Here is a 23,298-nt window from a genome sequence, read left to right as displayed (position 1 = left end):
AAAACAGGTCACTGCTACGCTGGGGAGCAGCCCTCCTGCTTGACCCTTTTAAATTGAACTTGGCGAGTGCCTGTAGGGGGAAACTGGGTCCTGCTCTGTGCACCCAATGCCTTCCAACCCCAAGTGGAAAGAAGACATATTGACAGCCCTGCCAGCCAGAGCACTAAGGACCCCTGCTCCTGTTCTTAACCTCAGTATCTAGCCAAGGCCCTCCCAGTTGGAAATAAAAGTATCCAGAGGGCTTAACTTTCAGTTTGGGGACAGGCCCCTGCTCTATCACCAACAGTATGGTAGGTGAGGCTCAGCGTTTTGGAAGCCTAACATCTTCATCCAAAAAATGGAAAGGCAGACACTGGGGGTCAGAACCTAATTGCACTGTATTTGGGGATCTTCCACACAAGTACCTGGTATTCTGAGGTTCCATATAAATGCTGTTCTTCCATGGGGAAAGGGGGCTGGTCTACAGCACTCTCTGAGAAACTAGGCTCTCGGTGCTAGAGAGGCCTGGAATAGGTCAAGAGGAGCTTCAGGGGTAGTCAGAACCATAACCATGGGCTAAAGGTACAGGCAGGACAGGGCATGAGCAGGCCCTATCACAGTGGAGAGGCAGAGTAAGGTCAGAAACACTGGATGGAGAAGTGAGGCTCCTTTCTGCTGGTCCACGTCTCTTCTCCTGATACCTGTGCTGCATGCCCAGCCTCTGTCCAGCCCTCTTCTCACCTTTAATAACCTGGCACTTCCTGAAACTCCAAACACGAGAACTTGGAGTACTAAAGAATTGGTTTGTGCATTTTCCCCTTCTCTCCCAGTAAATTCATCTGTACTCTTCAAAGCCCAGCTCAACTGTCCCCGCATTAGGCAGTTAATTGCTGTCTTCTCCCTGCTCCAGCTGCACTACTGGCCTCTCCAGCCATGAATCACCCGCTCTAATCTACATCTGTCCCCTCCATCCCAAAGGTCATATTTTTCTACCCACTGGATCCTACAGCCTAGCCAGATGAGAACATGCACTGATTCTGCCCCTGTGTTCACCTAGAGCTGTCATTATACAACAACAACACATCAAGGTGGAGCCCAGGACAAAGGCAGATCTGGGTGTTCTCTCAATCTGCCTTACCAGCGCTACTGGACCGGGAAGCTGCTGTTCTGTTGTCAACAGAGCCAGCAGCAAGTTGGAGACCTGCCTTCCTGCTTGTAGGCTGGCAGCCATATCTAGGATGCTGGAGCTTCCCAGGAGGCTTTTTTCTTCCTTCCTCCTCCCCCCCTTAAAAAAAAAATTACAGGCCAGCCACAGTGCTGTATATATTTAATCCTAGAATATGTGAGAAAGGAGGAAGAGGCAGGAAGATCTCTATGAGTTCAAGGCTAGCCTGATCTATATAGAGAATTCTAGGCAAGCCAGGGCTACAAAGTGAGACCTTGAAAAGGCAGCTCCCAAAAGGCCAGCTCAGTAGGTAGCACCGGCAGGTAGGGCCTGTGACCATCACAGCAGCTGACATGCACAGTTTGGTCCTAGGATTCCACAGGTGCTTCCCTGTTCAGTCTTCACATGTACTTACAGTAAGCCCAATATTCCTTGTTTCACAGATGGGGAAAGTGAGGCACAGACAGCTAAGGGGACCTGTCCAAAGCATCCCAAGCAGTTTGTCACAGAGCCCAAATCAGCCAGTACACCTTATGAAGGAATGTTCTTGGCGGTATACTTGATAAAGCCCTGACAGTGCTGGGTTCCAGGACAGTGTTCTTGTTTTCCTTTGCTACCATCTTTTTCAAGTCTAAACAATCCCTGAGGAATCCTTCCTAGGTTCAAAATCTGTACCTGTCCTCCCCTCTCTTCACACTTCAAGCCTATTATTCCAGGAGAGGGGGAGAATGCTGGGGGTAAAAAGTACAGATAAGAAAGAAGGGTGGAGAGCTGAAGGGGAAGGGGAGAATCAATCCAAATGAAATATGCATCAAAACCCTAAATGGAAAGCTATTACTCTGTAAGCTAATTAAAAAACAAAAATTTTTAAAAGGACACGTGTGACATCAGATGTGCCTTGAGGGGGACATCTGATGGGCCAGTCCTAGGAGACTGGTGATGCAGAAGGTCCCCTGCTAAGATGCCACCAGTGCATTCCCTGACTTGTACTTTAATAACCTCCTCCCCAGTGATGTATCAGGAAGTGAGCATGCATCTCCCAAGGCCGTCTGTTCTCTGAATGACAAGTGGAGAGAGCAATGCTTAAGCAAAGTAGGGAGGGGTCTATAGTAAAGGGTGATTCTCCTGGAGCCCCTTACAACACAGCCCTGGCTTTTCACCTTTGACAGCTCCAGCACAGAGCACATTTAATTCATGCTGGTCAGGTGACTGGCCTACTGAGATCACTCCTCAATCCAGGGGTAATTCAGAAACCTCCTTTTCTTAGGGAGACAGAAGACAAGAGAAGGTAAGTCCTGAAGCTATCACAACATGGGGAACAGTGCCTTCCTTAGGGGTCCCAGACAGTCAAAGGGTGCTAAGAGCACCAGTCTATGCCTGAGAATCCCAGCAGAAATGGTGGGAGGACCCCGGGCATGGCATGTCAGATGCTGCAGCTCAGCATGTGAGGAGGCTGTGCAGGGGCTGCAGCACTGGGGAGGATGGGGAGGGAGCTAAAGGGTGTGTCTTCATAGCCCCACAGTCCTTTGGACAGGGAGCTTGTCTGTGGTTTTGCTGGAGTTTTACTTTGCTTTGTTTGGAAACAGAGTGGTCCACATTGGCATCGAAGCTGAAATTCTTGTTCAGCCTCCTGAGTGCAGTTACAGCCCTGTGCCACTGCTCATCCTCTTAGCTATGCTCTCAGGGCAGAAAGCTTGTCTCTGGTTGCTTTGTAGCTCTCTATCCTCAGGAAGGTGCCAACAACCAACTTTCCAGAAGCTTGTTGCACACAGATGCCTCGAGTCTGGCCAGGCCTCCCCACTATCCGGTACCTGGCCCTGTTATTTTGCCTACAGTACTATGACCTGTGCTTAGCCATGTCCTGTGACTGCCAGGTTGTTCACCAGAGCAGAGGGAAGGTGCCAGGGGCAGTCTGTAACATCATGGCAGCAGCATCCATGTTGTTACTCAATAGACTGTGTATTGGAAATGGAACAGGCCAAGTTATATAGCACAAAGGAAAATCAAACTGAATATTTGCTCCCACTTTGGCCCACAGACTCATACTTCCTCGAGAGAATAGAAACAAGATCTTCTTCCTTCTCCAGATGGTCTTCCTGCTGAGCTCTGAAGAGGATACCAGGTCCTACTCTTTGGACCTGGGGACAGCACAGGCCTCTTCTATCCACCAGCTAGAGTGAACTGCAAAACCTGACATTAGAGTAGTCTTGAGTGCCAAAATATAGTGATCAACCGTAGCTCCTTCCAAAAAAACACCAAGGAGAAACACAGAAGCCTCTCAGTAAGAGTGATGACATCAACAGTAAAGCAGGTTTTCTTAGTTGTAAGTGATGTCTGTTCTTAGGTGACACAGCTGGCCTTCTGAGCACCTTTATTACAAGAGGTGGTATTGCACATTGAATTGGACCACCATGGTAGCCATGAGCTTTGGCTGTGCACATGGGGGCATTTAGGAGCTATGGATACTCTTTCATACCTTAGGTCAATGATTCTCTGATCTTGGACAATCTTACACATGCCTCAAACATGGACATTTGCTCTACCTCCACCACACACACCCTTGGCTGATATAACAGTGTCAAGAATGCCGACTCCTGAAGGGTGTGAAGGTCTCTTCCTGGCCTCTGTCCTTACCTCAGCAGAAGCTCAGTAAAGCTGAATGAAGGACACCTAGAACTTTGGCTTTGATATGCCCCAGGCCTCAGAGATCAATAACACTGCAGTCCAACTAGAGTTAAAATCTTAGGCAGTGGCCCAGAGAGAGCTGCTGAATGCCCAGTGTGCCAAGAACCTTCAGCATGTAAAGCCTCAGGCCCTGCCCATAGCAGAGGCTTCCACCCTTGGTGCTGCTGGCACTGCCAGGTCCCACCTCTCAGCCACAGCAGTGTGGGGCCAGCCCTCCCTTCTACCTGTGGCTCACAAGCTTGCACAGGCATCTCCATGGGACCACCCCGTTCAACTGTAAACTAGACTAGACTTAATTCCAGAATCCAAACACTTGGCTCTGCCACTAACCAGCTTGACTTTGGACACAAGGCTTCCTTTATTGAGCTTCAGTTTCCCTACAGGTTATATTAAAAGTCAGACCAGAGGGTATCCACAAGAACCTTCTTTTAAGTGGGTTAAGGCCTCAGAGTCCTTCTGGCCCTACTGTACAACAGACACCCTCTCCTAGGTCCAAGCACCTGACACCTCCCATCGCTTAATTTGCCCACACACTCTTTCTGCTTCTTCCCTCCACCCTTTCAGCCTGTTCACAACACAGCAGCCACATGCTGATCCTGGTCCTCAACTGCCCAAATACTTCATACCACTTAAAGCAAAGGCATGCTTCATGCCACTCAAAGTAAAGATTAAGGCCTTAGCATCAATCTATAAGGCCAGGCCCTCCTTATTCTCTTCCCTTGCCTTCTATTCTTTTCTTTGCTCACTCATTTTCTACCCAGTCAGTCCCACACAGTCTCAGGCTCTCAGTCCCCACTCCCACCTTCCACAGTACAGAGCCTCACACATGCTATGCACACTCTACCACTAATTTTATTCCCAGGCCTCACTTCCCAGCTTGTTGAACAGCCTGAAGAACTGCACTATTGGGTTATTACTGGGTGGTGGTAGTGACGTTTAAGAGGTGGGGCCTAGTAGGAGGTCTTAGAACACTTCGGACTTGCAGTGCGGACTTCAAGGGGGAAAAAGACTCTACTCCCTTTCTCTTCTCCTTTCTTTCATTCATGGCCTTGAGGGAAGAGCCCTGCTTTGCCACATGCAGCACCATGATGTGGGGACCTAGCATAGGCTGAAAGCATCAGCAATAATAACCAGTCATGGACTGGAGCCTGTAAAACAATCAGCCAACCCAAACCTAGTCTCATGATCAGTTGATTAATAGGTATTTGTTACTGTAAAGCACAAAGCATACATCAACAGGTGACCATGAATGGAGATAGAAAGAAGCAACAGTCAGGTGCTTGTTGGACATGAAGCACACCTGCAGGAAGCAGTGCTCTGCCTATGCAGATAGGACCCAAGGAGAATGAAAGAGACTGCCCTCAGGGAGCATGTGCCAGGGGAGGGGAAGTGCAGGCAGAGGCCTGTGGCGTAAGTCCATGCTGGATGGGAGTCAAAGTGGCCCTTCAGATCACAAGAACACAGAGAAAACAAGCCAGCAGGAGCAAAGTGCAGAGCTTGGCCCAGCATGGCTTGGCCATCAATTCTCACGCAGTTCTTTCCCCAACACTGTGGGGAAAGCACAGAGCTGAGGACAAGCCCTTGACCCTCAGGAACCTCAGGGTGGTACCTTCACTCCATGTCATTATGTCATTTAGCCCTTTCCTATCCTCTCCTGTTCTGGGTTGTGATGTGGCCTAGACCCAAGGGGATAAAGTGACCACCTTTTCTCAGGTGGGATGAGGCTGCCCACAAAGAGTGATGTGAAGCTGTCGTTCAGAGGCTCACAGCCACGGTCCTGGCTTCAGCTCAGGTCCTAGTGAGGTCCAGAAAGAGTCTGCGCCCATTACTGTAGTGCTCTGAGGCCCTACCCAGGCCCTCTTCCTCTGAGGAGACAGTGACCTTGCTGGGGCCCATTAGGGAGACAATGGCAGGAAATGCCCCTCCCAGCCTGAGCCTACACCAGGTTGTCGGGAGGAAACCAAGAAGGCCTGTGCTGGGGAGACCCCCCTTCCTGCACTCCAGCCTCAAGGACACCAAGTCGCAGCCAAGGCTAAGGCTTTACTCAGTCACTCAGAATGAAGCATGTTCACTTTGCTAAGGGCAAACATTCTCTTCAGCTGGGACCCTCTTTGGGGCAGACTCTCTGTACTGCCCTACCTCTGGACCAGGCAAATGCAGAAGATGCCAGAAACAAGCCAGTTGTCTTGCCCAGCCCTCCAGCCCACCACCCTTCTGGAGGAAAAAGCTTGGAGTTCCTTTGGCGCAAGAGGCTTCACTAAAAATAATAAATAAAAACAATAATAAATTTCTGTTTGTTGCGCTCTTTCTTTCCTTGCCCTGGCAGAGGAGGACAGGGGCAGCACTCCTGCTCTCAGTCACCCCTGACAGGGCTGTGCCCATCATGTGACTACAAACTCCCACGCCAGCGCACAGGTCCACAGTGAGTAAACGTAATTGCCCCATCCAAGCCTGCTGTGCTCCAGATCTGGGTTTGCAGGACAGGCTGAGGGAGTAAGAGAGGTACAAAGTCTCACCCATTAAAGGACCCTCAGACTGATGGCACACAGACACACAAATGCTTCAGAGCTTATGGTGACAAAAATATTATCAGAGGTACAGCAGTATGTTGGGACACTAGGAAAAGGAAGGGTGGGTTAGTATGGGTTGGGGACTTACGAGGAAGTACTTGAAATAGGCTGAGTGGGTACAGGAGACTGCAGGACACTGGCACAACACAAAATGCGCCAGGATGCAAACTGCTCATATGGGGGCTTCGGTCTACTTTGTTCACAGCTGCATCCCTGGCACCTGCAATAGTAACCCCCCTTCTGTGGTTACAGGCTCGCAGAGCACACACAGTACACCTAATGTACACTAAGTATTTGATAAATGTTTGCAGGATACAGGAGGGATGCTGGGAAATCACTGAGGACCTTTGGTAAGGCCAGCTGTGAGGCCATCACCTCTGCAAACTCACTGACAGCAGCTGCTAAGCAGGAAAGAGCCCTTTCCTGTGAGAAAGGAAACAGGAAGTAGAGGCCCCAAGCTAAAGCAGGGGCAGGGTCCCTCTGAGCACCAAGATATGACATCAACATTCAGGTCCTGTGGGACAGGATTCTCTGGGGGCCCTGACTCATGTTGGAGACTAACTCTACTAGCACATGGTCAGATCTAACCACAGAGGCCATGAGTTGAAGCTGAGTGCTCTGATGTCACTACTCCCATACCCATCCTGTGCAGAGATACCTTGGAAAATCAAGTAAAACAAAACAAAACAAAAGGAACCCCATAACATAGCACACTCTCTCCTTAGCACTTGGCAAGTGAAGAAAATGAGCAATTAGAGAAAAGAACAGCCCTTGGTGCCAGCCTGCAAGCAGAAGCCAGAGGCAGCCCAGGCAGCCCAGGCAGCCCAGTGCCCTAGGAGGAAGGGGCCCAGACGGAAGGAATCAAGAGCAAGTCAGGACTGAACCTAAAGGCCCAGACATCACATTTGGAAAACTGGGCTGTGTGCTCTGGGTCAGGAGTAGGGATAGACCTCAAGCCTGCTGTTGGCCAGTCATGCAGCTGAGTGTAACAACTGAGGCTTCAGCTCCCTTAAGGGAGATGGAAGTCCAATGGCTGTAGCAAAGGTTGGGGCCAGTGAGCCTTCCTCCCCTCCCAGCTTTCTTTCCTAGAGGACTATGCAGCCTCTGCAGCCCTGAAGCTCAAGCTTTCTGATGAGTGTCCAGAAAGCCAAGTCTGTGCAAAGTTAGGGAGAAGGAAAAGTCACTACCCGCTGGCCTGTCTACTAGAGGCCCTCACATAAAACAGCAGGTCAGAGGAGACATTGTCTATGAAAAGCAATGGACAAGAAGCAACATGGGCTTAGAGGGACAAAGCCTGAGAAGAAACTATGTGGAGGCCAGTTCCTCAGTCACTCCTGGAGCTTGTGGGAAAAAGGGTGAGCAAGCAGCCTGGGCCTGGCTCTCCATAGAGGCCAGAGGATCACTGGGGTCCCAGATCCCCAGCAGGGAAGAAGCCACCTTCAAGTCAAAACTCCTGCCTACCCTGCCTCATGTCTGTCACCTGGAGCAGAGTGCCCAGACTGAGCCTTCAGAGCAGAAAGCAAAGAACCCACTTGGTGCGCTCTGAATGTAGGGGAGCAATAGCTGCTATCAGACACAGAGCATAGCAATTAGAGCAATTTTTAAGGGAAGAAAGCAACGGCAAAGGCTCCACAGCCCGCCCAAAAACTTTACAGGCTGGGCAGGAAGGTGGGACCACACTGCACACCTGGTCTTTACCTGTGGATCTGAGCAGCTCTGTCGGTTTCCACCGCAGGAGGAAGAATGATCAGTGTCAGGGACCAGGACACATGTGCCAGCATCCTGCAGGAAGAAACCCAAAGGTAGAGGAGATGAGCCACAGGAGCACCTCATCACTATGCCAATCAAAGGGCAACTGGCAAAGCCAGCCTCAGCCCCAGCAGTATCAGACCCAAAGCCTTAGTGGAGCAAGAGGGCCAAAGGGGTGTGTGTGACACGGAGGTTTAATTTCACAAAGCCTAAGGGATGCATTCTGGGAGGAACCAGTGATGATACACCTCCACACTGCCCAGCTAAGAAAACTACACAAGGAGTGGGGTTGAAAAACCCCCACACAGCTACCTTCTTATAAATGACAGGACTCTTGGCTTCCAGCCTAAAGGTTTCACTCAGGATCCAGTTGGTATTAGAGGATGGTGGCCTTGGGGTAGGGTGGTGTTGGGAAAGTAGGCAAAGCAGGAAGGAGTCAGGAGACACTTGGCTGGACACTTGGTTGGAAGATGCAGGCAGCCTCCAGCCTTGCCAATAAGCCTCTAACTCCCTTCATCTAGGCATGGTAGGAATGCCTACTTCTTCTGAGTAGCCACAGGCCAGAGCTGAGCTCACAAAACAAGATAAAAATGATAGAGAATTGGGCCAGCTGATGGTGGTGTACGCCTTTAATCCCAGCATTCTGGAAGCAGAGGCAGGAGGATCTCAGTGAGTTTGAGGCCAGCCTGGTCTACAGAGCAAGATCCAGGACAGCCAAGGCTACACAGAGAAACCCTGTCTTAAAAAACCAAATAGATAAATAAATAAGAAAAAAAGAAGGAAGGAAGGAAGGAGAGAGAGAGAAAGGAAGAAAGGAAGGAAGGAAGGAAGGAAGGAGAGAGAGAGAGAGAGAGAGAGAGAGAGAGAGAAAGAAAGAAAGAAAGAAAGAAAGAAAGAAAGAAAGAAAGAAAGAGAATTGGATTTTCAGGGAGGCCCAAGTAAACTGGCCTTCCAGACAACATAATATAAGTACCAATGAAGCCACTGCTCAACTCAGGCTGCCAACAGGACTGAAACATGCCCAGGTCCACATCATAGCTCAACACTAGTCCTTACCTGTCAGACACATTTAGGAGCCCACTCCCCTGCATCTGTACCTATGCCTTGGGAACAGGCAGCTATCTAGGAGACCTTCCAATGAGCTCCCCTGCAGTTACCCAGCAGATTACAGACACTGGAATACAGGAGCCAATGACCAAGTCCAGGACAGTCCTACTTCAAAGACTGAGGCCGGGCACCAGGACTAATAAGACACCAGTCCTGGGCGCAAGGATGAGCAGTCTTCACAGAGGTAAACGTAAAACCCAAGGGGCATTTAATGGAGGATCAAGATGACAAAGTGATCAACTGCCAGTGAGCAGCTCAGCCAGCTAGGAGCCAGAGGAGAGAAAGAGGGAATGGGGATGTGCAGAGAGCTAGTGATGTGCAGTAGTGGGAGGTGTGGCTGCAGGGAACGGCGGCTCTTCACACACCGCCCACACTGCCCATCCTACACCTAGGGAACACCATGTGAGGGAGCGAGCAACTTTGGGGGCTGGCCTTCAGAGACACAGGCTCCTTGGCAGTCCTGCCTCTGACCCTTGTCTTCATATACACATCATACTTTCCTGACCCCCTGAGCCTGTCGAACATTTCAGGTTACCCATAGCCCAGGGCAGGCAGCTGCTCAGGCTACCCAGTGCACTCTACCTGCAGCTGGTGCCACAGTTCACCTCCATGCAACTATACCATCCTGACTCTTAGCTTTCACCGCCACACTTCTCAATAGCTATGAGGTCATCATTTAGTGTCCCCACATTTGAGATAAGAGGAACTGTGGGTAGTATTGTTTGCCATGGTAACACCTCAGTCAGTGGTGAGCCAGTTTTGTCAGGTAAGTCTCTAGAGTTTACGTGACTAGCCTCCCCATGGGTGAAAAGGTCAACAGTGACTCACACCCAGCAGAAACTAGGGGAAAGAAGCACTCTGGGACAAAAAAGGAAAGAGGGGTGCTGTGTGACCAAATCCGCTAGAGATCTGAGATGCATGCTAAGTGGCGGGCCTCACAGACAATCACATGAGGAACAGAGCTCAGGACATAGAGCCCTGTTAAAATGAAACAAAAGTATGTCACTGGCCAACCCAAGTTCCCTTCAGTGACCCAAAACACACAGAGACGGAATCGAAGCATCCCTCTTGCTGACATCTGTTGCTCCCAAGAGCCTAGGAACCCCGGTCTGCACTCAAACAGTGTGAGCTGCTATTCCTGAGCAAGAAGCAAACATATTGCTACCTTAAGTATTAAATTTAAATCTCCAGAATGCCCCTCAAAGATGTGGAGAATTGCAAGCAAGAGAAAATGAAAACCAAATCAAACCTGCCTGAGAAACAAGAACAGTAAGATTTGGAATTGCATTCCTCAAAAGATTTCTAAGCCCTGATGCTGTTTAAGTTAGTGGAAGCGAATTGGTAAGTGCATCTTTTTCTCTGTATGGTTTCCATTAATAGAATATCAGTCTCACCCCCACTAAATAAATGTCAAACAAACAGTTAAAGAATACTGGTCTGATGGGGCGCCAAGTAGCCCCTTTGCCTAGACATCCTCATGCCTCAAGCTGGCCCTGGCTGGAAGCAACTACGAGTGGGTAGTGAGACTTGAAGCCAGCACTGCTGTCTCCACCCCCGTTGACATGGAGGTTGAGGCAGGTGGCTGCAGAATGGGTAGAGAGGATAGCACACATGGCAGGTGGCTCCAAGCAAACTGTCCAGGGCCTTGGAATGCCATGGGAAGCAGGGTCACTATTTTTTTTTTTAATTTACATATGCCCTACAGTGTCACAAACCTCTCTTTAAAAGCACACAGTTATTATCATTAGTACTTACTACTCTATTTACAAGGCTATATACAGTCATCATGCTATCTTAATCTGCAACATTTTTGTCACCCTTAAGAGAAACCCAGTACCCATGAGAGTCACTTCTCATTCTCTCTTCCCTCCCAGACCCTGGAGACCACTAATTTGCCTTCTGTCTGTGTGGATTTGCCTATTTTAGACATTTCGTATCGGTGGAGTCATACAGTATGTGGTCCTTTCACGTCTGGCTTCTTTTTCTATGGTCATGTTTTCAGAGGCCACAGCATGTGGCAATATGCTATTCCTTTTTTAATGTCTTAATTTTTAATATAATTTTTGCAGTGCCTGTGACTGTACCCAATGCCTCACAGTTGCCAGGCAAGCTCTCTGTCTCTAAAGTATATTCCCAGCTTACTTCATTCTGTCTTATAACTGAGCAACATTCCATTGAATGGAGAGAACACGTTTTTTGCTTCTCTGTGCATCTGCTGTTTGACATCTGGACAGTGCTGGCAGTTATGGAGAAGCTGCTGTGAACACTTATAGACAAGGTTTTGTGTGGACATGTTTCCAATCCTTCTTAATCTTTAAATAAAACGCACAATTTAGTTTGCTTGTTGTTGCACTGGGCATTAAACCTAGAGCCTCATGCACAGTAGGTAGATGCTCACCATTGGCTATATCCCCAGGCCAGCGTCAGTCACCTCATTTACACCAAGGAATCTACATTTTGAAAGTATCCACATTTTGAAAGCTATCAAAAGTCAACAGATAAACTGGGTACTGGATGAGTTCTACTCTTGTCCCTACAGAACCTCCTTTCTCTACCCAGAGGCTGCCTCTATACCACCTTGCTTCATTGTGAAGACAGTGCCTGGGAGGATCTGGGTGACCAAATCAGTCCAGGGATAGTAAGTACACACGGTGAAGTATGAGTCCCACATGGGTACCCTAGTCGGGGCTGCACTGAGCATAGAAGCAGGGGGCCAAGCTGCACTCTGGGGAGGCCTCTAGACAGATGGCCTCTGAAGTCAGACTCCACCACATCCAGGATCTGAGGCCTCAGCTGAGTTGCTGAGACTCTGGGACTTGGTTTTCTTACCTGAGAGAATGGACACTAGTACAGACATCACATATCTGCAAGAATGAGTCTGTGAGAGCAACCACTTAGCACCCTGCCTGGCACATACTGCTTCTACCTTCACTTCCTTGTAGACATGTGGACACACACAGACCCTGAGGTGAGGGTCCAGCCACTTTTGGGTAGGGGGCTCAGACAATTAGGGGGCTGAGCTGTAAACCTAGTTCCCTAAATGTATGTCCAGTTCCCCACAAACTATCCCAGCTCTACTTTCCCCCTTCCCTCTTCAGCCCCTCTTCAGCTAAGTAAGCCTGGCTAGCTTGGAATTCATTATATAGATGAGATCATCCTCCTTCTACCCCCTCAGTGCTGGGGTTAAAGGCTGGTGCCACCATGCCATAGCTTTCTTGGTTGCTGAGTGTCTGTTCTCCATGAGACTAGTTCCTGGCTTTCCACCATGTTGTCACCCCCACCTGAGACCAGGAAAAGCCTGCCTCTGGGACCCCATGTCTGGGCACATTGGCTGAGCATCTCACTGCTTGGCTCTCACAGCTCCGTCTTCTGTATGCATTCACCCACCACACTGTTCCAGAGCTGAGCTGCTCTTTCTCAGGCCCAGTGTGCTGCAGACAGTAGGGACTCTCCAGCCCTTCAGAGTGGAGAGCACTCAAGTACAGAGAGAAACATGAGTGGGACCATTGGGAAGCCATGAGGAGCTCTTCTCCCAACTGGTAGATGGCGAGTACAGAGCTGAAGAATGGAATCAGGAGCTGGGAAGGCAGAACCAGGAAAAAGGGACCCTGCAATGTTTCCTTGAGAGTACAGGAGTTCATGGGGGAAAAAAAAAACCCAGTACACACACACACACACACTCACAGAGGAACGCACAGCAAAAAAGAGAAATTCTTAGCCTGCAGCAGTTGGTAGCATTATGTAAAGTCCCAAGCCCACAAAAATATCATTTGGATGATAAAAAGTTAAATTTAGCTAAGTACAGAGTGACTAATACTATGAGGGAGAGGTAGCACCCCCAGTTGCCTGGAGCTGATTCAGCTGGCTTTTAGAAACTTCTGACAAGTAACCAGGGCCTGGTGCAGCACAGAATAACAGATTATGTAATGAGAGGCACAGCCTCCAGCAACACAAAACAGTGCGAGTGGGAGACTGTGGCCTTCTCCAAGGGGAACCACTGGGGGCTGGCCTGAGATGATCCACCAGGACCCTCTCCTAGAGAGCCCCCTCAGGGGCATCTGAGTGTTCCAGAGACCAGCAAAGACCTTTCCAGAGTGGTTATGACAGACTGTTACTTTGATGGTCTTCAAGAAGCCAGGACCTTGTGGTGTTCCCTTCTTTTGACTGGCCTTTTGACCTGTTGTAACCAACAGAGTGGTTGGAAGTGACACTGTGCCAGGTTTGAACGTCCATCTTAGGAAGCCTAGCTAAAAACTGAAGGCAGGTGTGCAAACAGGTGTGTGTCCACCTAAATTCATGGCAGCACTCTGTCCAACAGCCAGAAGGTGAAAGGAGTCCAAGGAGGGAGGCCCAGGTAAGCAAACTGTGGCCATCAATAGAGTGCACATCCGCTGTAAAAAGGATGAGAATTGAGCTACATCCAACAACACCCGAAATATTCTGCCAAGTAAATTAAACTGGTCACAGGAGGATAAATATCATCTACTATATGAGATAGCCAGGATAGCCACACTGGTAGAAAATGAAAGTGAAATGGGTGGTCTAGAGGCTGAAAGGGGGGCAGTAGGTAGACAAGGAGACAGATGTGATGAAGAAGATTAATTCTCAGAACAGACTGTTCCGTGGGGGAATAGGTGCCCAACAATAAGGATATACTTTAATGCTGTTGTGTTGCATACTTCAGAATAGTTAAGTCCTCAGTTGCTTGTTATATGTATATTATCACATTGGGGAAAAAAATGTGAAGAGGGAGCAGAAGAGGCAGCTGCAGCCTGGATGCTTCTGAGTTTGTACAACCACGTGGGAAACCAGTTCCCTGGAGGTCACTGAATGTGGAGAAGCCTAGCCCAGGCATGGGAAGCAGCTGCATGTACGGAGCCCCTGATGATGCTGCCAAGCTCTAGCATGGTCTCTCTATCACAGGAGTTGGGCCAGCTTGGAAGTGGCTTCTAGCCCAAGTCAAGTGGTTGCAGCTGACACGAGTGAACAGTGGTGTTGCAGTCGCCAGGTCCTGTCCAAATTGCTACCTCAGAAGCAAACTCATGAGAGGCTAACACATGAGAATTTGGGGTACTGTTAGGCAGCAACAGACAACTGTCGTGGTGCAGCTGAGGGGCTTGCAGAAACTTCTGTTCCTAACAGGAGATTAGGGAGGACCTTTTGTCCTCTTCAGAACATGTGAGTCACTCAGAGGAGCCCGTCCTTCAGTGAGGCTTGGGAAGAGCCTGACTTTGCACGCTTGCTATCCCAGCGGGGTGGGTGCTGGAATGAGGCTGGTGCTGAGGTCCCACAGCTGCACTGAGGCTGAAAGCTTCTCTAGGGACCTCGTGGAGCATCCACGCCATCCGCTGACCGGCTCCAGCTCTTCACTGTCTTGTGCTGCACTGTCCAGAGTGGGGACCTGAACATGGCTGGGGATTACCACTGATGGGACTTCCTATGTATAGTGGGTGATCCTTGGTGCAGGGCTGAGCACAGAGTCCCTACTGGAGATTCTGTGTCAGTCAGCGCTACTGTCTGAGCCCCAGCTTCCTCATCTTCTTAGTGTAAATGTGACCTAAATGCTCTCTAAAAAGCATCCCCACTTAGCTCCAACATCCTGCAGTGCCACAATTCTAACAGAAGGAAGTGTGGATGCATGATCCAAACCAGACTTCAGATGAGACCTTGGGATTAGAGCATGCTCAGTACTGTAAATTCTCCCCTTCCAACCCTGACAACTATCCAGCTGAATGATAGCTCCAGAGGAGAACTCCAGTAAAGCCCCAGGAGACAGCAGAACAATATGAGAGAACCACAAGTCCCTACTTCCCTGCATGGAAACCAGGTCAAATTCAATGAAAAACAAAACAAAACAAAACAAAAAAAACAAGAACAACAAACAAAAACCAGGAGTGACAACAACGCAAGGCATGGGGACAAATGCCTGGAGTGCTGCTAGCATGTGAGAGGCTGAATTAAGAGGATGCTGAAGTTGAGGCCAGCCTAAGCTCTCTCCCCCCTCTTCCTCCTTCTCTCTCTTTTTACACACACACACACACGAGCCTTTAGTGAAAAGCAACTAAGACTGGGAGGTTGACTGTTGATAATATCTACCTGATAATCCAGAGAGATCTGACACAGAACAACTGGACACTTGGTAATCATACTAAAAGGACATGATACTCACTACTAAAACACTTACAGCATATGTGCACTATATGAGATGAAAACAAACAGAGGAAGGAACGTCTACACCAAGATCCCTAGTTGAGGGCAATCTGTAGCCAAGTGAATGAAAAGAAAAACTTAGCTGCGTGCTTCTTGGTAAACAAAACAAAGAGGGAAACAAGCTGGGCCACACAGCTCTGGGAAACCGGAAAGCAGTGGCTCACAGAAAGCAAACCTTGTATTGGTGAAGAGCTGAGGGGAATATGGTGCCTCTTAGGGCTTGAGTATCTGGGGAAGACCAGCCAGAGACCATGCTTGCCTGAAGCCTCCAGGGTGACAGGGGTGGCTTTGCAGCCCTGCTGTGACCTGACTGGCTGTCAGGAGATCCTCACAGTTATTCTTCATCCTTGCTAGTGTCAACACTGCAGTAATGATGGGAAATATTTACATACCACACCACTGATGGGTTGTTTGGACCATCTGGCTACTGGATGTGTTAAGTATTGTCAAACACATGGCCCGTCCATGAACACTGTGCTGGAGGCCGGACCATAAAGACTGAAATGGCAGCCCATCACTCTCTCTAATGGAGAACCAGAGAGGCCATCTCCTATTTATGTCTTCACGGCTTGTGCCCATGGGCAGCCTCAGTCACCTGCAGCTTGGGATCAGGGCCCTAGGAAGGTGGCTCCACCCCTGACGTAACTGAACTCAGCATTCAAGGCAAGTTCGAGTTGAGGGCCTCTTCAGTAGTCAAGTGTTGCAAATGAGGTTTCATGTGGCCAGCCAGCAGAATGACTGCAGGAGATGGCTGAGAATTCTCAGAGCAAATCAGTTCAGTTGTCTACCCTGACAGCAGCTTCTGACTGTGCTCTGTCACTTCCCAACACAGCTCAGGCTTTACAACTGCAGCCAGTGGAGGAGGGTAGCATGAGCCTTGCCTAGTGGGAATGTCTTTGCTCTGTCTGTGTCTCTGCCAAGTTCTAACTCCATACTGGACCTGTAGAGATTTCTTTTCTTCTGAGTTGATGTCAACTTTTTACTCTTCCTCTTTTTAAGTTTAGAGCGTTGGGAAGGGTGTTTTATTATTATTTTCTTAATTTTAGTAAAGGCAAAAAAGTTCTTTTCAGAGCCTGTTCTAAAGTAGCAATTTTCTTAATGAGAAGCACATGCTTGCCACCCACATGAGGAGGCTGTGTCAGTGCTGATCACATTGCCCTGTGAATGTGGCAAGTCATGTTACCTCCTTGACAGCTGGTGAGTCAAGGGGAGCTGCTTGTCCATGCGCTGCGTGGCCAGCTGGGTTTACTTCAGGCACTGGCCTGGGCTTCCCTGGGGTGTACTAGCAGGGGAGGTCTGGCCGTGTTTCTTCACAAATGAGCCGAAGCAAAACTTGTTCTACTTACAATTTCAGGTGACCCCTCCCCCATGAAGCTAGATGTGATGGTATCCCCTGCAGTCCTGGCACTTGGGAGGCTGAGACAGAAAAAAGGTCAAGGCCAGCCAGGGCTGCACGGTGAGTCCCCGGACAGCCCAAGCTATTTAGTGAGACACTGTCTCAAACAGAACCAAACAAAAAGCAAAAGAAAATGATCTTCTCCAGGACTAGTTCTGCCCTTCAGGGGCAATCAGAAAACACTGGGCAGAGCCTTCAATTCATTCTGGAAACATGGAAAACTTACTCATTTCAGAACATCCAGAAGTAATAATGGTCTTAATAGAATATCATAAAATGAGCCCCAGGAATGGTGGTTCATACCTGTATTCCAGCACTCAAGAGGCTGAGGCAAGAAGATCTCAAGTTCAAGGCCAGTCTGATATAGTGAGTTCCAGGCCAACCTGGAATAGAGCAACACCCTGTCTCAAAAATAAAGAAACAAGTACTCTGAACAGGAATGTTGTGAGACCAAAAAATAAATGTGCTCTAGTCTGACAGCTCTGACTCCCCAGGCTGTATGGGCTTGGATGGTAACAACTTCCTGAAATCTGTTTTGGCCATAAAGTGGCCATATTGTTCTCTACTTCCTGGGTGCTGGGATGAGCTAACTCAGGCCAGGGGTCTGTCTCTCTGTGTCAAAACACCCCACGGAAGGTCACTGATCCTCCCCCTGCCTTCTCTTCACAGTGGTGGAGTCCACAAACCTCCCCTATGGGCAGAAGAGCATGACCAAAGTCAGAGCCCTATCCACATGACACGGTTCCTGTCCATCCTGACTGAGTACACAGCTGACCATGGCACCACCCTAAGGCTTAGTGGCAGTGTCCTGAGAACAAGTTCACCGTAGGTGAGGGCTTTCACTGACAGAACACCTAGCACCTCAGCAGGGTGTGCAGCTGTGAGGGGCCAACATATCTCCAAGATGCTTCTCCTTGCAGCTTGGAACCCTGAGCCCAGCAGAGGGGAGTACCCACCAGCAGCTGCTCTAAGCCACTGTGAGGTTCTAAATAGACACCTGCTCTGCCCACCTGCATCTCAAAGAGCCAGGCAAACGCCCTTTGTCTAACTGTTATTTGAGCCCCTGGGAAAACAGAAAAACCATGAGAAAGACCATGCCTAGGTCACTAAGAGCTTCAGTTGTGTCAGGCTCCTGCAGTAGCAGGTCTACCTGCAAACAGCAGAATTGGGCACCCCAGGCCTCCCTGTTAGAGCACAGGACCTCAGGCCCCTCACTTTTTTTTGAGTGCCTTCTTTGACTCTGGTATCACGGGCTTCTCCACAGCTTAAAACCAGACCCCAGTGACTAAGTAAGCCCAGGGCTGGCCAAGCTCTCACCAATCAAGGTGGGCGAAGAACCACAAGCTGAGAGTGCTCTGTGCCTTCTCTTTAGAAAGATCTTTTTTATTTCTTCCGGTCCCTTTACACACAAGAGGAAGACATAGTGAGCCGTGGGGGGAGGGGAGAGTTTACACAGATGGAGCATTTACTGCGCTGACCATTTTCAAGTGTACAGAGCAGTGGCACCAAGTTCATTTATCATGTTGTACAACCATTGCTGCCACTACCTTCCATCTCTACTGTCTTCATCCTCCAAACTGAACTCTGTTCTCATAAACACAAACCACCATGCCCAGGCCCCCACTCCTGGTAACTTTTGCAAACTGTAGCACTTTACAATGTCCTTATTTGGAAAATTAGCTTTAATTTTACAGGTCTAGATACATGTGTACTCCCCCTAAACATGTTTTCCTAAAAGAAAATTTTTATCAGGCTAGAACACTGGGGACCCAGAATGCTCCAGTTGTTTCTTAGATACCTTGTGATGGAAAAACTGACAGAGGAGAGGCAAGGCCAAGAAAGCCCCTTCCTGCCTCCCATGAGGAAGGAAGCTTCCAGGCTATCTGAAGACGAGACTCCTGAACATAAAGGCTTCCTCTGTTCTGTACACACAGACCTACTGCACAGGGGAGCTTTCTCCTGCTGGCTGCAGCTTGCCTCCAGAGTGGACAAGCCCCTCAGCCAGGACTTATTACAGATCTTCATTTTACTTAAAACCTCTTTCCTCTCCTGGGGTTGTGAGGTTTAAAACCAACCCCTCATATTCACATGCCATATGTTGCAATGCAGGCTGATACTACTTTTATGAGAGCAATCCGGTCACAAAGGTCCCAAGGAGAAAGAAAATACCCTCCTGACTTGGCCGTGCAGCCTCCAAAACTGTCCTACAGCTGAAAGGGTGTCTGCGTGGGAACTGTGAAAGCCAGAACCATGGCTGCACCACCCTTGCTTCCCATCTTCTAGCACCACCCTGAACTTCACCAATACTCATTCTGGTAGGGCCCATCTGCAGACACAAAGCTGATAATTTGAGGAATCTGGCAATGCTAAATGCAGCAATAAGAGCTCCCTTGGCAACTCACACTCCAGTAAGCTCAAAATGCAGTGCAGGAGAGTAGGCAGCTGTTTCTGGGCTTTAAAACAATACATATTGATATATACAGAGAATGTCTTGGGAAGCACACACATTCACACATAAACATACATATACAGACACACATACAACATGTAGACACAGTCAAACATACACAAATATACACATATAAACTCACATACATACAATAAGCACTTACAATACCAAAACATACTTTTACATAAACATACACAAATACACTCAAAACCCACACACACCATACACATAAATATATGTGCATATACACATTCACAAAGCTATTGCCCATCATTGTCCCTGGAGAGGAAAACTAAGACACTGAAGACAAGGGTGGTAAGAAGTCTGGCATTTGCACATGGGTCCTTCTCAAGTTGTTATCAAGTATAAGATGCATTGTTTATCCAAGCAATTTAAAAAAAAAAACACATCAGGCCTTCCTATTTTATTGTTTCTACAGAGATTTATGTTTTAGTTCCATAAATCACAGACATTATCAAATTTATATTTACGGTCATGTGACATGCACAACTTTTTCAATGTTTTGCCATGTGTTTTTTGAAAAATGAATAAGTGAGCAAATAATTAATGAAGAGCACAGAAAAACACTGGAAAAATCATATTCTTTGGATGCTAGAAAACTCACAGCATCAGTTACATGGTTGCTGAGATAGACTGCTCTGGGAAAGCTGTAAGTGGACAGGTACAGCATAGAACAAAGCCTCTCAAATACCATTGTCCTATGGATTGAGTCTTAGTTGACTGGGAAGTAATTTTTAAAGTTAATTAATTTAATTCATTTTTTCCCACAGTGAAAAGATACAGGGACTCACATATGCTGGGCAAATCTTATGTTGTTAGAGAAGGCAAGGTTACAAAACTGGGATGCATTCTGAATAAGACTCACGATATTAAAGATAATGCACACTACTGATGGTACAATTAACAGACCTTTATATTGTTTGATTTTTTTAATAGTTATGTTGGTATAATATTCTTGTGGAATACTGAATGAGCAATTTACCCTTGCTCATTCAAATGCGGATTTCTCTACCCCATTATCTTGTTTCAATCCAGACATTGTGATGTTTATTCTAAGCATCACCTGTCTCAAGTTTGTGTAAACATGCCACCATTTGTTCTCCGTATTGTCAATCCAATGCTGAGCAATGGAGAGAATAGGGTGGGACATCCTGGTCCGGAGAGAAGGAGAAGGAAGAGAGTGGGAGGAGTGGGAGAGAAGAGATTGGCAGGAGAGGACTTGGAACCATAAGGAGAGATGAAATGGTCCCAAGATATGACTACAAGCAAGTTATAATGGGTGAAATCTGAATGGGAGGAAACTAGGCAGGCTTGGAGGTTTAGGATGAAGTAACTATGCTCAGCATTGTGCTCTAGGTTAATTAAACAAATCCTAGTCTCTGTGTGGTAATTTGGATATAAAGCTGGTTTAGGAATAACTGCTGTTAAATTAAAAGATAATTCAATAATAAATATTAATAATCACAACACAGCTTAAAATGTTGACATTTAACATTTGTTTTGAAATAGCAGAATAAAGTTAGATGTGGTAGCACATGTCTGTAATCCCAGCAGTTGAGAGGTGGAGGCAGGAGGATCAAGAGCTAAAGACCTGGCTAGACTACATAACAAGTTTGAGGCCAGCCTTAGCTACATGAAACCCTGTCTCAACCCCCTCAGCCTCACCAAGGAAGGAAGGGGAAGGGATGGAAGGTGAGGGTATAGGGGGGAGCACAAAATGCAAAGAAAATAACGAGTGGTTCAAATATCTTTAATACACATTTTCTGGGACAACATTCTAAACTAATTCTGTGAACCTCCTCCAATGATCCAAAAAAGAAAGAAAGAAAGAAAAGAAAAGAAAAGAAAAGAAAAGAAAAGGAAAGGAAAGGAAAGGAAAGAAAAGAAAAGAAAAGAAAAGAAAAGAAAAGAAAGGAAAAGATAACCCCACTTAACTGTCCTGTGAGTTGACGAAACTCTGGGGATCCTCCCAGGATCACGGAATGCCTAGTTGGGATGGGACCTTAGTCCTACAGCAATCATACTAGCCCTCTGGGGTGGCAAAGACGATTCCTCTGATGAAAAAATGTAGAAGTGAAAAATCACAAAACCAAAGAAAGGACCTAGGGAGGAGGCAAGGCCATTGAGAAAGGAAGTCCGGAGTCTCAATGGCTTCAGTCTGAGAGCCCTGGTGAACACACACTCATCTGTGGTCTCAGAGAACAGCTTCACTTGTGATGAGGGAACATTACCTGCCATCCCATAGCTCCCTTCAGTCACATGATTCAGCCATCGACTGAACTACCTCCAGTGTTCCCTACTACGTGAAAGATGGGCAAGACATGCTTTTGAGAAAGGTCAGGAAAACAGCTAAGAACTGTGATGGGCAGGCTGGCTGGCAATGTGCTCACCCACAGATGATGCAGTGGCAGTAGCTGACCTCTGCTTTCTGCCCTGCTCCTCTCACATAGCTCTCCTGGACACACTGTATGCCTTTCCAATATACACAATAGCACTGAGGTGCCAAGGCAAGAACATTAAAGTTAAAAAGACATTCTGAGGCCTACTCTGGGATGGAGAGTGGTTCATCTTCCCCACAATTCCATTCATCATCCAGAACTGACATAATGAACATCTGGCTTCTGTAATGATGACTTAATGGTGAACAAAAATGTTCTGGAACATTCTGGGAGACTTACTGCAACAACTCCACTGGGAGAGCTGAAGTACTCTGCTATACACCCTGCACATCACTGCCCCTCTGTCTGCTAAGATCCTAGGTCCCAGGGAGGCAGCTGCCTGCGCTGCTTGAATGTCACTTTTATTAACTGGAAAATGGGGGGTCCATCTCCTGACAAACAGGTGTCAGAGGTCTCCTCCCCATCAACTTCACCAACCAGTTTCCGCTGACACATTGGAACTTGATGGCAGTTGTTTACTTATCTAAAACTGGCCACCATATTGTCTGGCTACTATGCTGCTGATTGTTTTCCAGTTTTTCTACTTTACAAACCTAAAACAAGTGTATCCACTCAGAACATTAATTTTTAATTAAATTTTAAAACATCTTTTCTAAGAGTTATATGTGCTCCTCTGTTCCAGACTACTTGATTGCTTGAATCTCGACTAGTGACTAATAAAAGAGAAGGGCGTTTGCCTTAAAATGGACATTTACAGACATTTCATGGGTCTAGCTGCAACCCTGGGACCCTGGCCTGTCTTGATGCAATGCCCAGCACTAGCTGCTCCTCAGGCCTGCCTTGGAATCTGCACTGGAGTGTTGGCTAGTTTATAAGGGGGAGTGAGCACTGGCCAGTGGTGTTACCATGCAGAAGGCTTCACCTGCCCCTCTGTTTCTGTCTTTCAGTGTAAAGAACTTAAGCTTAATCAAATGCCTTGCTGTTGCCCAAATCATCTTCATGGTTTTGGTTCTCTTTTTCATTTAGTAGGTCACCTAATATTTAATCACCTTTTATGTTTATGAGGTTGTAACAAGTCCTCGGCTGTGTGTTCTACTTGGGAAACAGGGAGAGATGCAAAGAAAGTAAGAGCTCCTGCCTGTGGAAGAGAGAAGCACAGGGAAACCACAGCAGACGCACAAACATGCACACACCTGGTCACCGTGGGGACAGCCAGCTAGCCCCTGTGAGTCGATGCACCATACACAGGGCACAGTGAGGACCCTACACACAAATCAAGCTAGTGACAGAGGGTTTCCTGTAAGGGGTGGCAAGAGAATTGGGCAAAGAAGTAAGAATGACAGCCTATGGAGTGGAGTCCAGTCTCAGAGGCCCCAAAGCATATGTCTTGTCTACAATTTTCTCAGCGGGGAAACAGTGGAAATAATTACAAAATGAATGGGACTTTGGGCTGTCACCAGTTCAGATTGTTTGTATGCTGAGGCTGGGGTTCCAAGAGGATGCTGATCTATCCAAAGTCACAAAGCCATTCTGATTTCCTTGGCTCCAAGGAAAAGAGAAGAGAAACC

The 23,298-nt window shown here is 47.8% G+C and overlaps 1 protein-coding gene across 11 annotated transcripts in view; it reads right to left on the bottom strand.

Annotated features, from left to right (window-relative positions):
- Pitpnm2 (phosphatidylinositol transfer protein membrane associated 2) overlaps window positions 1-23,298 on the bottom strand; it is a 132,360-nt gene that overhangs the window by 91,402 nt on the left and 17,660 nt on the right. For 10 of the 11 annotated variants that reach the window (XM_060382354.1, XM_060382353.1, XM_021652742.2 and 7 more), the window contains exon 2: window positions 8,098-8,181. The exons of the other annotated variant lie outside the window; for it this stretch is intronic. The gene's annotated coding sequence lies outside the window, so the exon portion shown is untranslated. The remainder of the gene's footprint in view (window positions 1-8,097; window positions 8,182-23,298) is intronic. 11 annotated transcript variants of the gene reach the window in all.

This window comes from Meriones unguiculatus, chromosome 4, assembly GCF_030254825.1.
Source record: "Meriones unguiculatus strain TT.TT164.6M chromosome 4, Bangor_MerUng_6.1, whole genome shotgun sequence".
NCBI lineage: Eukaryota > Metazoa > Chordata > Mammalia > Rodentia > Muridae > Meriones > Meriones unguiculatus.
This window is presented reverse-complemented; position numbering and strand designations above follow the sequence as displayed.